This window comes from Lutra lutra, chromosome 2, assembly GCF_902655055.1.
Source record: "Lutra lutra chromosome 2, mLutLut1.2, whole genome shotgun sequence".
NCBI lineage: Eukaryota > Metazoa > Chordata > Mammalia > Carnivora > Mustelidae > Lutra > Lutra lutra.
In genome coordinates, this window is record NC_062279.1 from 3,946,447 (window position 1) to 3,958,600 (window position 12,154).

The 12,154-nt window shown below is 40.9% G+C and overlaps 1 protein-coding gene across 2 annotated transcripts in view; it reads right to left on the reverse strand.

Annotated features, from left to right (window-relative positions):
- The window catches only part of CSMD1 (CUB and Sushi multiple domains 1), a 2,014,336-nt gene that overhangs the window by 1,047,422 nt on the left and 954,760 nt on the right, over positions 1-12,154 (reverse strand). The gene's annotated exons all lie outside the window — the stretch shown is intronic.

Here is a 12,154-nt window from a genome sequence, read left to right on the forward strand (position 1 = left end):
ACGGGAAGATAGACCGCGGGGGGAGGGGCCGGCTCCCGGCGAGCGGCGGAGCAACGGAGCAAAATCAGGACTTTTAAAAGTCTGTTCCGCTGAGGGACATCGCTCCAGAGGCTTCACTGGAAGCCCAGGCGGGGTCAGCGCGGCCTCAGGTCCCGCAGGGTCGCAGAAGGATCGGGGGTGTCTGAGTGTCGCAGAGCTTACCGGTATTAGAACGGGGAAGCCGGCTGCAGAGACAGAGCCGAGGAGTGACTCTCAGCTCGGGGTTGCCTTGAACCGGTCGCAGGCTCGGTCAGCTCGGAGCGCGGCCGGAGGCCAGGGTGGCGGGAGACATTGGGCGCTGTTCTCTGAGGGCGCACTGAGGAGTGGGGCCCCGGGCTCTCGGCTCCTCCGGGCCGGACACCGGGAGGCCGCCATCTTCACTCCCGCCCTCCGGACTCTACGGAAAGCGCTCAGGGAACAAAAGCTCCCGAAAGCAAACCCAGCAAACCCGAGCGGATGACTCAGCGCGGCCCCGGGTAAGGGCGGTGCAACTCCGCCTGGGGCAAAGACGCTTGAGAATCACTACAACGGGCCCCTCCCCCAGAAGATCTACGGGAAACCCAGCCAGGACCAAGTTCACCTACCAAGGAGAATGGCGGAATTCCAGAGGAGAAGAAAGCAAAGCACGGAACTCATGGCTTTCTCCCCATGATTTTTTAGCCTTGCAGTTAATTTAATTTTTTTTCTTTTTCAATTTTTTTTCTTTTTCTCTTCTTCTGCTAAATTTTTTTTTAACTTTTACCGTTTTTTTTAAACGTTTTTTAAATAGTTTATTTAAATAGTTTCTTTTTTTTTTCTTTTTGAACCCCTTTTTATCCCCTTTCTCCCCCCTCACGATTTGGGATCTCTTCTGATTTGGCTAAAGCATATTTTCCTGGGGTTGTTGCCACCCTTTTAGTATTTTACTTGCTCCTTCATAAACTCTTTTCTGGACAAAATGACAAGGCGGAAAAATTCACAACAAAAAAAAGAACAAGAGGCAGTACCAAAGGCTAGGGACCTAATCAATACAGACATTGGTAATATGTCAGATATAGAGTTCAGAATGACGATTCTCAAGGTTCTAGCCGGGCTTGAAAAAGGCATGGAAGATATTAAAGCAACCCTCTCGGGAGATATAAAAGCCCTTTCTGGAGAAATAAAAGAACTAAAATCTAACCAAGTTGAAATCAAAAAAGCTATTAATGAGGTGCAATAAAAAATGGAGGCTCTCACTGCTAGGATAAATGAGGCAGAAGAAAGAATTAGCGATATAGAAGACCAAATGACAGAGAATAAAGAAGCTGAGCAGAAGAGGGACAAACAGCTACTGGACCACGAGGGGAGAATTCGAGAGATAAGTGACACCATAAGATGAAACAACATTAGAATAATTGGGATTCCAGAAGAAGAGGAAACAGAGAGGGGAGCAGAAGGTATATTGGAGAGAATTATTGGAGAGAATTTCCCCAATATGGCAAAGGGAACAAGCATCAAAATTCAAGAGATTCAGAGAACCCCCCTCAAAATCAATAAGAATAGGTCCACACCCCGTCACCTAATAGTAAAATTTACAAGTCTTAGTGGCAAAGAAAAGATCCTGAAAGCAGCCCGGGAAAAGAAGTCTGTAACGTACAATGGTAAAAATATTAGATTGGCAGCAGACTTATCCACAGAGACCTGGCAGGCCAGAAAGAGCTGGCATGATATATTCAGAGTACTAAATGAGAAAAACATGCAGCCAAGAATACTATATCCAGCTAGGCTATCATTGAAAATAGAAGGAGAGATTAAAAGCTTCCAGGACAAACAAAAACTGAAAGAATTTGCAAATACCAAACCAGCTCTACAGGAAATATTGAAAGGGGTCCTCTAAGCAAAGAGAGACCCTAAAAGTAGTAGATCAGAAAGAAACAGAGACAATATACAATAACAGTCACCTTACAGGCAATACAATGGCACTAAATTCATATCTCTCAATACTTACCCTGAATGTTAATGGGCTAAATGCCCCAATCAAAAGACACAGGGTATCAGAATGGATAAAAAACCAAAACCCATCTATATGTTGCCTACAAGAAACTCATCTTAAACCCGAAGACACCTCCAGGTTTAAAGTGAGGGGGTGGAAAAGAATTTACCATGCTAATGGACATCAGAAGAAAGCAGGAGTGGCAATCCTTATATCAGATCAATTAGATTTTAAGCCAAAGACTATAATAAGAGATGAGGAAGGACACTCTATCATACTCAAAGGAACTGTCCAACAAGAAGATCTAACAATTTTAAATATCTATGCCCCTAACGTGGGAGCAGCCAACTATATAAACCAATTAATAACAAAATCAAAGAAACACATCGACAAGAATACAATAATAGTAGGGGATTTTAACACTCCTCTCACTGAAATGGACAGATCATCCAAGCAAAAGATCAACAAGGAAATCAAGGCCTTAAATGACACACTGGACCAGATGGACATCACAGATATATTCAGAACATTTCATCCCAAAGCAACAGAATACACATTCTTCTCTAGTGCACATGGAACATTCTCCAGAATAGATCACATTCTTGGTCCTAAATCAAGTCTCAACCAGTATCAAAAGATTGGGATCATTCCCTGCATATTTTCAGACCACAATTCTCTAAAGCTAGAACTCAATAACAAGAGGAAATTTGGAAAGAACCCAAATACATGGAGATTAAACAGCATCCTTCTAAAGAATGAATGGTTCAACCAGGAAATTAAAGAAGAATTGAAAAAATTTATGGAAACAAATGATAATGAAAACACAACAGTTCAGAATCTGTGGGACACAACAAAGGCAGTCCTGAGAGGAAAATATATAGTGGTACAAGCCTTTCTGAAGAAACAAGAAAGGTCTCAGGTACACAACCTAACCCTACACCTAAAGGAGCTGGAGAAAGAACAAGAAAGAAACCCTAAACCCAGCAGGAGAAGAGAAATCATAAAGATTAGAGCAGAAATCAATGAAATAGAAACCAAAAAAAACAATAGAACAAATCAACGAAACTAGGAGCTGGTTCTTTGAAAGAATTAATAAGATTGATAAACCCCTGGCCAGACTTATCAAAAAGAAAAGAGAAAGGACCCAAATAAATAAAATCATGAATGAAAGAGGAGAGATCACAACGAACACCAAAGAAATACAGACAATTATAACAACATACTATGAGCAACTCTATGCCAACAAATTTGACAATCTGGAAGAAATGGATGCATTCCTAGAAACATATAAACTACCACAACTGAACCAGGAAGAAATAGAAAGCCTGAACAGACCCATAACCAGTAAGGAGATTGAAACAGTCATCAAAAATCTCCAAACAAACAAAAGCCCAGGGCCAGACGGCTTCCCGGGGGAATTCTACCAAACATTTAAAGAAGAACTAATTCCTATTCTCCTGAAACTGTTCCAAAAAATAGAAATAGAAGGAAAACTTCCAAACTCATTTTATGAGGCCAGCATCACCTTGATCCCAAAACCAGACAAGGATCCCAACAAAAAAGAGAACTACAGACCAATATCCTTGATGAACACAGATGCAAAAATTCTTGCCAAAATACTAGCCAATAGGATTCAACAGTACATTAAAAGGATTATTCACCACGACCAAGTGGGATTTATTCCAGGGCTGCAAGGTTGGTTCAACATCCGCAAATCAATCAATGTGATACAACACATTAATAAAAGAAAGAACAAGAACCATATGATACTCTCCATAGATGCTGAAAAAGCATTTGACAAAGTACAGCATCCCTTCCTGATCAAAACTCTTCAAAGTGTAGGGATAGACGGCACATACCTCAATATTATCAAAGCCATCTATGAAAAACCCACCGCAAATATCATTCTCAATGTTGAAAAACTGAAAGCTTTTCCGCTAAGGTCAGGAACACGGCAGGGATGTCCGTTATCACCACTGCTATTCAACATAGTACTAGAAGTCCTAGCCTCAGCAATCAGACAACAAAAGGAAATTAAAGGCATCCAAATCGGCAAAGAAGATGTCAAACTATCACTCTTCGCAGATGATATGTTACTATATGTGGAAAACCCAAAAGACTCCACTCCAAAACTGCTAGAACTTGTACAGGAATTCAGTAAAGTGTCAGGATATAAAATCAATGCACAGAAATCAGTTGCATTTCTCTACACCAACAACAAGACAGAAGAAAGAGAAATTAAGGAGTCCATCCCATTTACAATTGCACCCAAAACTATAAGATACCTAGGAATAAACCTAACCAAAGAGACTAAGAATCTATACTCAGAAAACTATAAAGTACTCATGAAAGAAATTGAGGAAGACACAAAGAAATGGAAAAATGTTCCATGCTCCTGGATTGGAAGAATAAATATTGTGAAAATGTCTATGCTACCTAAAGCAATCTACACATTTAATGCAATTCCTATCAAAGTACCATCCATTTTTTTCAAAGAAATGGAACAAAGAATCTTAAAATTTATATGGAACCAGAAAAGACCTCGAATAGCCAAAGGAATATTGAAAAAGAAAGCCTAAGTTGGTGGCATCACAATTCCGGACTTCAAGCTCTATTACAAAGCTGTCATCATCAAGACAGCATGGTACTGGCACAAAAACAGACACATAGATCAATGGAACAGAATAGAGAGCCCAGAAATGGACCCTCAACTCTATGGTCAACTCATCTTCGACAAAGCAGGAAAGAATGTCCAATGGAAAAAAGACAGCCTCTTCAATAAATGGTGTTAGGAAAATTGGACAGCCACATGCAGAAAAATGAAATTGGATCATTTCCTTACACCACACACGAAAAGAGACTCAAAATGGATGAAGGATCTCAATGTGAGAAAGGAATCCATCAAAATCCTCGAGGAGAACACAGGCAGCAACCTCTTCGACCTCAGCCGCAGCAACATCTTCCTAGGAACATCACCAAAGGCAAGGGAAGCAAGGGCAAAAATGAACTTTTGGGATTTTATCAAGATCAAAAGCTTTTGCACAGCAAAGGAAACAGTGAACAAAACCAAAAGACAACTGACAGAATGGGAGAAGATATTTGCAAATGACATATCAGATAAAGGGCTAGTGTCCAAAATCTATAAAGAACTTAGCAAACTCAACACCCAAAGAACAAATAATCCAATCAAGAAATGGGCAGAGGACATGAACAGACATTTCTGCAAAGAAGACATCCAGATGGCCAACAGACACATGAAAAAGTGCTCCATATCACTCGGCATCAGGGAAATACAAATCAAAACCACCATGAGATATCACCTCACACCAGTCAGAATGGCTAAAATGAACAAGTCAGGAAATGACAGATGCTGGCGAGGATGCGGAGAAAGGGGAACCCTCCTACACTGTTGGTGGGAATGCAAGCTGGTGCAACCACTCTGGAAAACAGCATGGAGGTTCCTCAAAATGTTGAAAATAGAACTACCCTATGACCCTGCAATTGCACTGCTGGGTATTTACCCTAAAGATACAAACGTAGTGATCCGAAGGGGCACATGCACCCGAATGTTTATAGCAGCAATGTCTACAATAGCCAAACTATGGAAAGAACCTAGATGTCCATCAACAGATGAATGGATAAAGAAGATGTGGTATATATATACAATGGAATACTATGCAGCCATCAAAAGAAATGAAATCTTGCCATTTGCGAGGACGTGGATGGAACTAGAGGGTATCATGCTTAGCGAAATAAGTCAATCGGAGAAAGACAACTATCATATGATCTCCCTGATATGAGGGAGAGGAGATGCAACATGGGGGGTTGAGGGGGTAGGAGAAGAGTAAATGAAACAAGATGGGATTGGGAGGGAGACAAACCATAAGTGACTCTTAATCTCACAAAACAAACTGAGGGTTGATGGGGGGAGGGGGTTGGGAGAGGGGGGGTGGGGTTATGGACATTGGGGAGGGTATGTGCTATGGTGAGTGCTGTGAAGTGTGTAAACCTGGCGATTCGCAGACCTGTACCCCTAGGGATAAAAATATATGTTTATAAAGCTGTAAAAAAAAAAAAAAGAAAAAGAAAAATGAAAGGATGAATACCCAAGTTTTGTAGCAACATGGACGGGACTGGAAGAGATTATGCTGAGTGAAATAAGTCAAGCAGAGAGAGTCAATTATCATATGGTTTCACTTATTTGTGGAGCATAACAAATAGCATGGAGGACAAGGGGAGATGGAGAGGAGAAGGGAGTTGAGGGAAATTGGAAGGGGAGGTGAACCATGAGAGACTATGGACTCTGAAAAACGATCTGAGAATTTTGAAGGGGTGGGGGGTGGGAGGTTGGGGGCACCAGGTGGTGGGTATTGTAGAGGGCACGGATTGCATGGAGCACTGGGTGTGGTGCAAAAATAATGAATACTGTTATGCTGAAAAAATAAAAAATTAATTAAAAAAAAGATTAAAAAAATTAAAAATAAATGCAGTTTAAGAGGAAAAAATACAGTTCTGCTTAGATTCTGCCTTCTTGATGACCTCTAGATCATTCTCTAATTAGGAGATCCTACAGTCTCCTGGAGTTAGCGCCGGTGACACAGCGGGGATATGGACATCTGAAAACGTGGGATCAGAAATACAGCATCAGAAACATCAGAAAGTTGGGATCAGAAATATAGCAGAAATGAATATTCATATCATGTTGGTCTTTATTCCTTTAGGACCAACACTACCAAATACACATCACTAATCAATGCTTAATAAATGTTTGTTGGACAGATGACTGAATTAAGGAATAAAGTGAAGATTTCATTTGTTAATCTAACTGACTTAAAAAAAAATCACACCACTATTATATTCCAACTTGGCTGTTAGGCTTCACTCATTTATAGTGTCTGGTTGACAACAAAGTTTTATCTATAATAGTTTTGACGAAGCAAGTCCGTAAGAAAGACTTGATTCTGTTCTTTCCAGACCTGCTCACTTTTTATGTGCAGACCATTCTCTGTCTAATTCAAGTGCCTTGAAACCTCATCAACAGGACGGCATTCCATACGCAGAACATAATTTTGAACTTAACTGATTCACTGTTAGGTTAAATGGATCAAGCTGATGATTGTTGGTTCCTATCTACATATTCTGGTTTAAATTTAGCATATGATCACTAAGTCAGAGCTATCATAAAGTAGTGAAATTAACCAAGGGCCTGCCATTTAAGAGAGAAATGATTTCTGGGGCCCCTGGGAGGAGCTCAGTCTGTCCGTTAAGTACCTGACTTTGGCTCAGGTCATAATCTCAGTGTCCTGGGATCAAGCCCCAGGTCTAGCTCCCTGCTCAGTGAGGAGTCTGCTTCTCCCTCTCCTTCTGCCTCTCCCCTGCTCATAAATAAAATCTTTTTGAAAAATTATTTCCAAAAAAGCATTTCCAATAAGCAAATTATTTTATGTCTGTACTTTTTTTTTTATTTTTAACATAGATCTGGGGTGGATTTTGATATATGTGTATAAAGGAATGCAAAATATTGCTTACTTCGTTTGTAAACTAATAAAACTTTCCCAATGAATGGGAAGGGAATTTCAGTGATTTCTAAAATGATTTTTATTATTACAAAATTACTTAAGTAGGTACAAACTAAGCTATGTAAAAACACTTAGAGAACAAATATTACAACTTCAATATGTAATATTGACATGTTTATGAAATCAGTTTACATAGTCAAAGTGTGCTCAGTTCTAGATTTTTTAAAAAAAGTTTGTGAAACCAGTCTGCAAAGACCTGTTAGTTTGACAACACAATAGAAAAATTCACAATAATGCACAATCTTCTTTGTCTCTTATAAAAAAGTCTGTATTTAATTCCACATCCACTATCACTAAGGCAATAAATTTGTTTTTTTTTTAAATGTTGCTTAAAAACACTGTTCAGTCTCCAACGCTTCTAAGGTAGAAAGTTTCAGTTTTAGCTAGGAGGACCACTTCAGTCCAGGACCCAGGACATCCACCCAGCAGCAGAGCTGGGGATCTGAGAGCCAGAGACAGGGAAGGTGGGGGCTGAATTTCCACCACCAATGGGAAAAAAGAGATGGGGGTGGGGGAAATATGTACATATGAATGCTTTTGGTGTTTTCCTTCCTGCTCCAAGAATATTTAGAATTCACAAATCCTTCCTTGCTTTTTTTTTTTTTTTTTTAAGATTTTATTTATTTATCTGGCAGAGAGCACAAGCAGGGGAGCAGCAGGCAGGGAGAAAGGGAGAGCAGGCTCCCCACTGCGCAGGGAGCCCGATGGGGCCCTGGATCCCAGGATCCCAGAACCATGACCGGAGCCAAAGGCAGCCGATTAACACACTGAACCAGCCAGTTGCCCATCTTGGTTTTTTTTTTTTCAAAGACACCTTTATTATTTACATTAAATGGTATAAAGACTTCTTATTAGAAGGTACACAGATTCACTTTAGAATGTGTCCAGATAAATTGTTTCCCCGAAGACAAAAGTCGTCAATGTTAACCTATCAAAAACCTTAAAACCGTCTACAGAGAACCACAATGTATGATGACTTTCAGAAGTGGAAAAACCCCATAAGCTACTCTGAAAGCAAAATGTGACCGATACAACTTTTCTATCTACTTCTCTATTGAAAACATCAAGAAATCATTTCAGTGACAAGCTTTAGTGCAGATAACATAATTGACTTTTGTACAGAAAGACCAGAGTAACAGAAATACAATATGAGAGATTCCTTGTGACGTTGCTGCTTCATGAGCAAACGCCATTCTATGTAATACCTATTTACTACATTGGAGGAGGAGTGAAGGAGAGGTCGTACGTAAAAGTTGGCTGTGCAATCATATCGCTAGGAATGTGGAATTGCATGGACTTCGAAATGTTTAAGGAAAAAAAGGGGAAAAAAAAAAAGAAGAAAAATCATTCCTGCAAACAGGGATCTCCCAAAGTGGGCCTCTGAAAAGAAAACATCCATGTCTTAAAACTTCTAACAGAGAGTTGAACACAGCATTTGGAAACAGACAACTGTGGACATTCGGAGAGGACAATAATTTTGGCCATTCTGGATCATCAAGCTAGGGAAGGACTCTGTAATACGGAGGTTCAAAGTGACTAACCGCCAGAGAAAACAGAGGAGCCTATGGAAGGTGCGTACGATGAACATGGCAGTTCAAACAGTGTAGACGAAGTAAAGGGTCTTCTTCAGGCGCAGCTGCTGACTGCCAGCTACTGATGTCAGCTATGCCCATTGGAGCCAAGGGCAGAATTTGACGGGCTTCTCTGGGTCTGGGCCGCGCAGATGGGAAAAGTGATCAAACGCTATCTCTAAAAGTTTAGTGTCACTGGTTGGTAGGACGAGGTTATAAATTTTTGATTTGAGGAATGAGTATTTTATTGTCAATGAACTGGATTTTTTTTTTTAAAGATTTTTCATTTATTTATTTGACAGAGAGAAATCACAAGTAAGCAGAGAGGCAGGCAGAGAGAGAGGAGGAAGCAGGCTCCCTGCTGAGCAGAAAGCCCGATGCGGGGCTCGAACCCAGGACCTGGGATCATGACCTGAGCCGAAGGCAGCGGCTTAACCCACTGAGCCACCCAGGCGCCCCCAATGAACTGGATTTTAGAAAAAATAATAAAAAATGTGAATGATGCCAGCGAGAAAGTAGAAATAACTGAGGATGAATGAAAAGATTCACTTTCGGTTATAAACAACAAAATGTCAAAAGTGGGCACATTATAAAAGCATTATCAATTCAATTAACCATGATCAGAATACCCTAAATTGTGAAAAATGGATGAAAATAATTGTGGGTCTACGTGAAGATTTAAGGCAACGGCAAGTAAATCTTGCAAACACACAAAAATCCAGGGGCTGGGAAAGACTAATTTAACATAAACTCCATCCAAATGGCATTTCTGCCAATTTCGTTTTAACTAATTTTTTACCCAGTTCCCCTGAAGATAGTGAATGTCCCTTTGTGTCTTCCATGGTAATGAGCGCACATTAAGTATTTAGTAAATACTTATTGAATTGACTGGAACTCTAATTTTAATTCACTTAAATCCTTTCTTGAAGTAATTTGCACTCTTTCCCATGGACGCTTCAAGAAAGAAATTTTTATTTGGGTAATGGGAATTCAGCACCCAGCACATACATTTGGTAATGGGAAAGCATTTCTTGAAAGGAGCTCTGGGCACAGTTCCTCCTTCTCAAGGCAGGTCTCATTCCATCGGACTGCACGAAGCCAAGTCTGAACACCCAGGGCTTGAAACACAGGCTGCCATTCTAATCACACTCAGAGAAATTCCCTCCCTGACGCATTTGGTTTGGCAAGTGTCTTGGTCACAACTCAGGGACTTCATTAGGCTTTCATTAGAACCTTGACCCCGACTGTTTAAGTGATGAAATGGGTGTCCTATCAACTCCTTTTCCAGACTCCTTTTCCAGGAGAAAAGCAAAACCACAAGGATGCTGAAATAAAACAGAGCATTCATTTTCATTCTGAACAGGACAAAAGGCTGGTGAACGGAAGTTTGAAATCCATGGGGGGAGAGGCAGTGTTTTTCACAGCTTGGGCACAATCAATGAAATGTCACTGGGCGCAATCCTTTGGAAAACGGGTCCCAGAGGGTGTATGTCAGATGATGTGTTTACACTTTGCCTTTCTAGGAGTCTCCCTGCAGCTTAAGGAAATAGAACCTGGAGTGCCCATGTGACACACAGCACTTGAAATGTAAACTAAGGAGATGTGGGTGTCCATGACTCTTTGCGTCCCCTCCCACAGCCTTGGGGAGCGATTAGAAAAATAGGGTTACTTGGGCGCCTGGGTGGCTCAGTGGGTTAAGCCGCTGCCTTCGGCTCAGGTCATGATCTCAGGGTCCTGAGATCGAGTCCCGCATCGGGCTCTCTGCTCAGCAGGGAGCCTGCTTCTCTCTCTCTCTCTCTCTCTCTCTCTCTCTCTCTCTCTGCCTGCCTCTCTGTCTACTTGTGATCTCTCTCTGTCAAATAAATAAATAAAAAATCTTTAAAAAAAAAAAAAGAAAAATAGGGTTACCTAATTTTCAGAAACTTTAAAAATCTTGGAACTGGAAAAACCCCATAAATCTCGACAGATCTTGACACCTGACCTCTTAGTACAGACTCTCTAAATCATGGACAGCTGCTAAAGCAGGAGGATGGAGACGGGGTCGTGGCACCAGAAAAGCCCCAAGGACCGCTCGGGAGACAGCAATAACCCATACCTCCTTTCCCAGTCACTATTCACGGTGGAGGATCAGTGAGGAAGAAATGCTGCATGAACACTATTACTCTGAAGAGTGACAGGAGCTCTAGGACTGAACTAAAAGACAATGTGGGTTTTATGTATATTTCAAGGTAGAAAGTGGTAAGGTTTGGCCAGATTCGAAAGGAAAGTTCATCTCTAAGGGCAGCAGCTGTAAGCGGCGGACATTCAGCAAGGGAAGTATACTGTGTGCTGGGGTGTGGGAAGGGGATGGGCTCTCAGACGTGTGTTTCCACTTCAGAGATGGCCTGTAATTTGGGGCAAATGACTTAAATCTCAGTTTCTGTGTCTTGAATGGGGAGATGACATGTAAAGCCTATGGATGGGTGTGTGTGAAACCAAAGGAAATACAGATTGAACAGTTAACAGGACGTCCAGAACAGAAGAAGGGATCAACAGACATTCACAATTCTGATTTTCCCCAGATGCAATGCACCATGGATGTCTCAGGGAAATAACAGAAACTTACAAGTATGCAGCGCTTCTAATACATACCGACTTCAGAAATGACAAAGCTAGTAAAAGTCCGTGGGAACCAATATTGTCCTTAAAATGGGAAACCAAAGAGAAAGACATTCCATTCTATTTTTAGCCATATTAATTCTACTTTACTATTCCCGCTTTGTTATAATAATAGTAATACTTACACAGCACATACTATGAGCTAGACATGGTTTATATTTATTAACAGTATGCATGAAGTAAGTACTATTATTATCCTATTTCTGTAAAGAAAGCTACTGTGGCACAGAGAAGTTAAGTAATTTCTCCACGGCCACACAGCTGGAAGTACTGGTGGTAGGATTTGCAAATGCCGGATCCAGAATTTCTATTCTTCAGCACTATAATAAACTTTCTTACAAACATGTCAACATCAA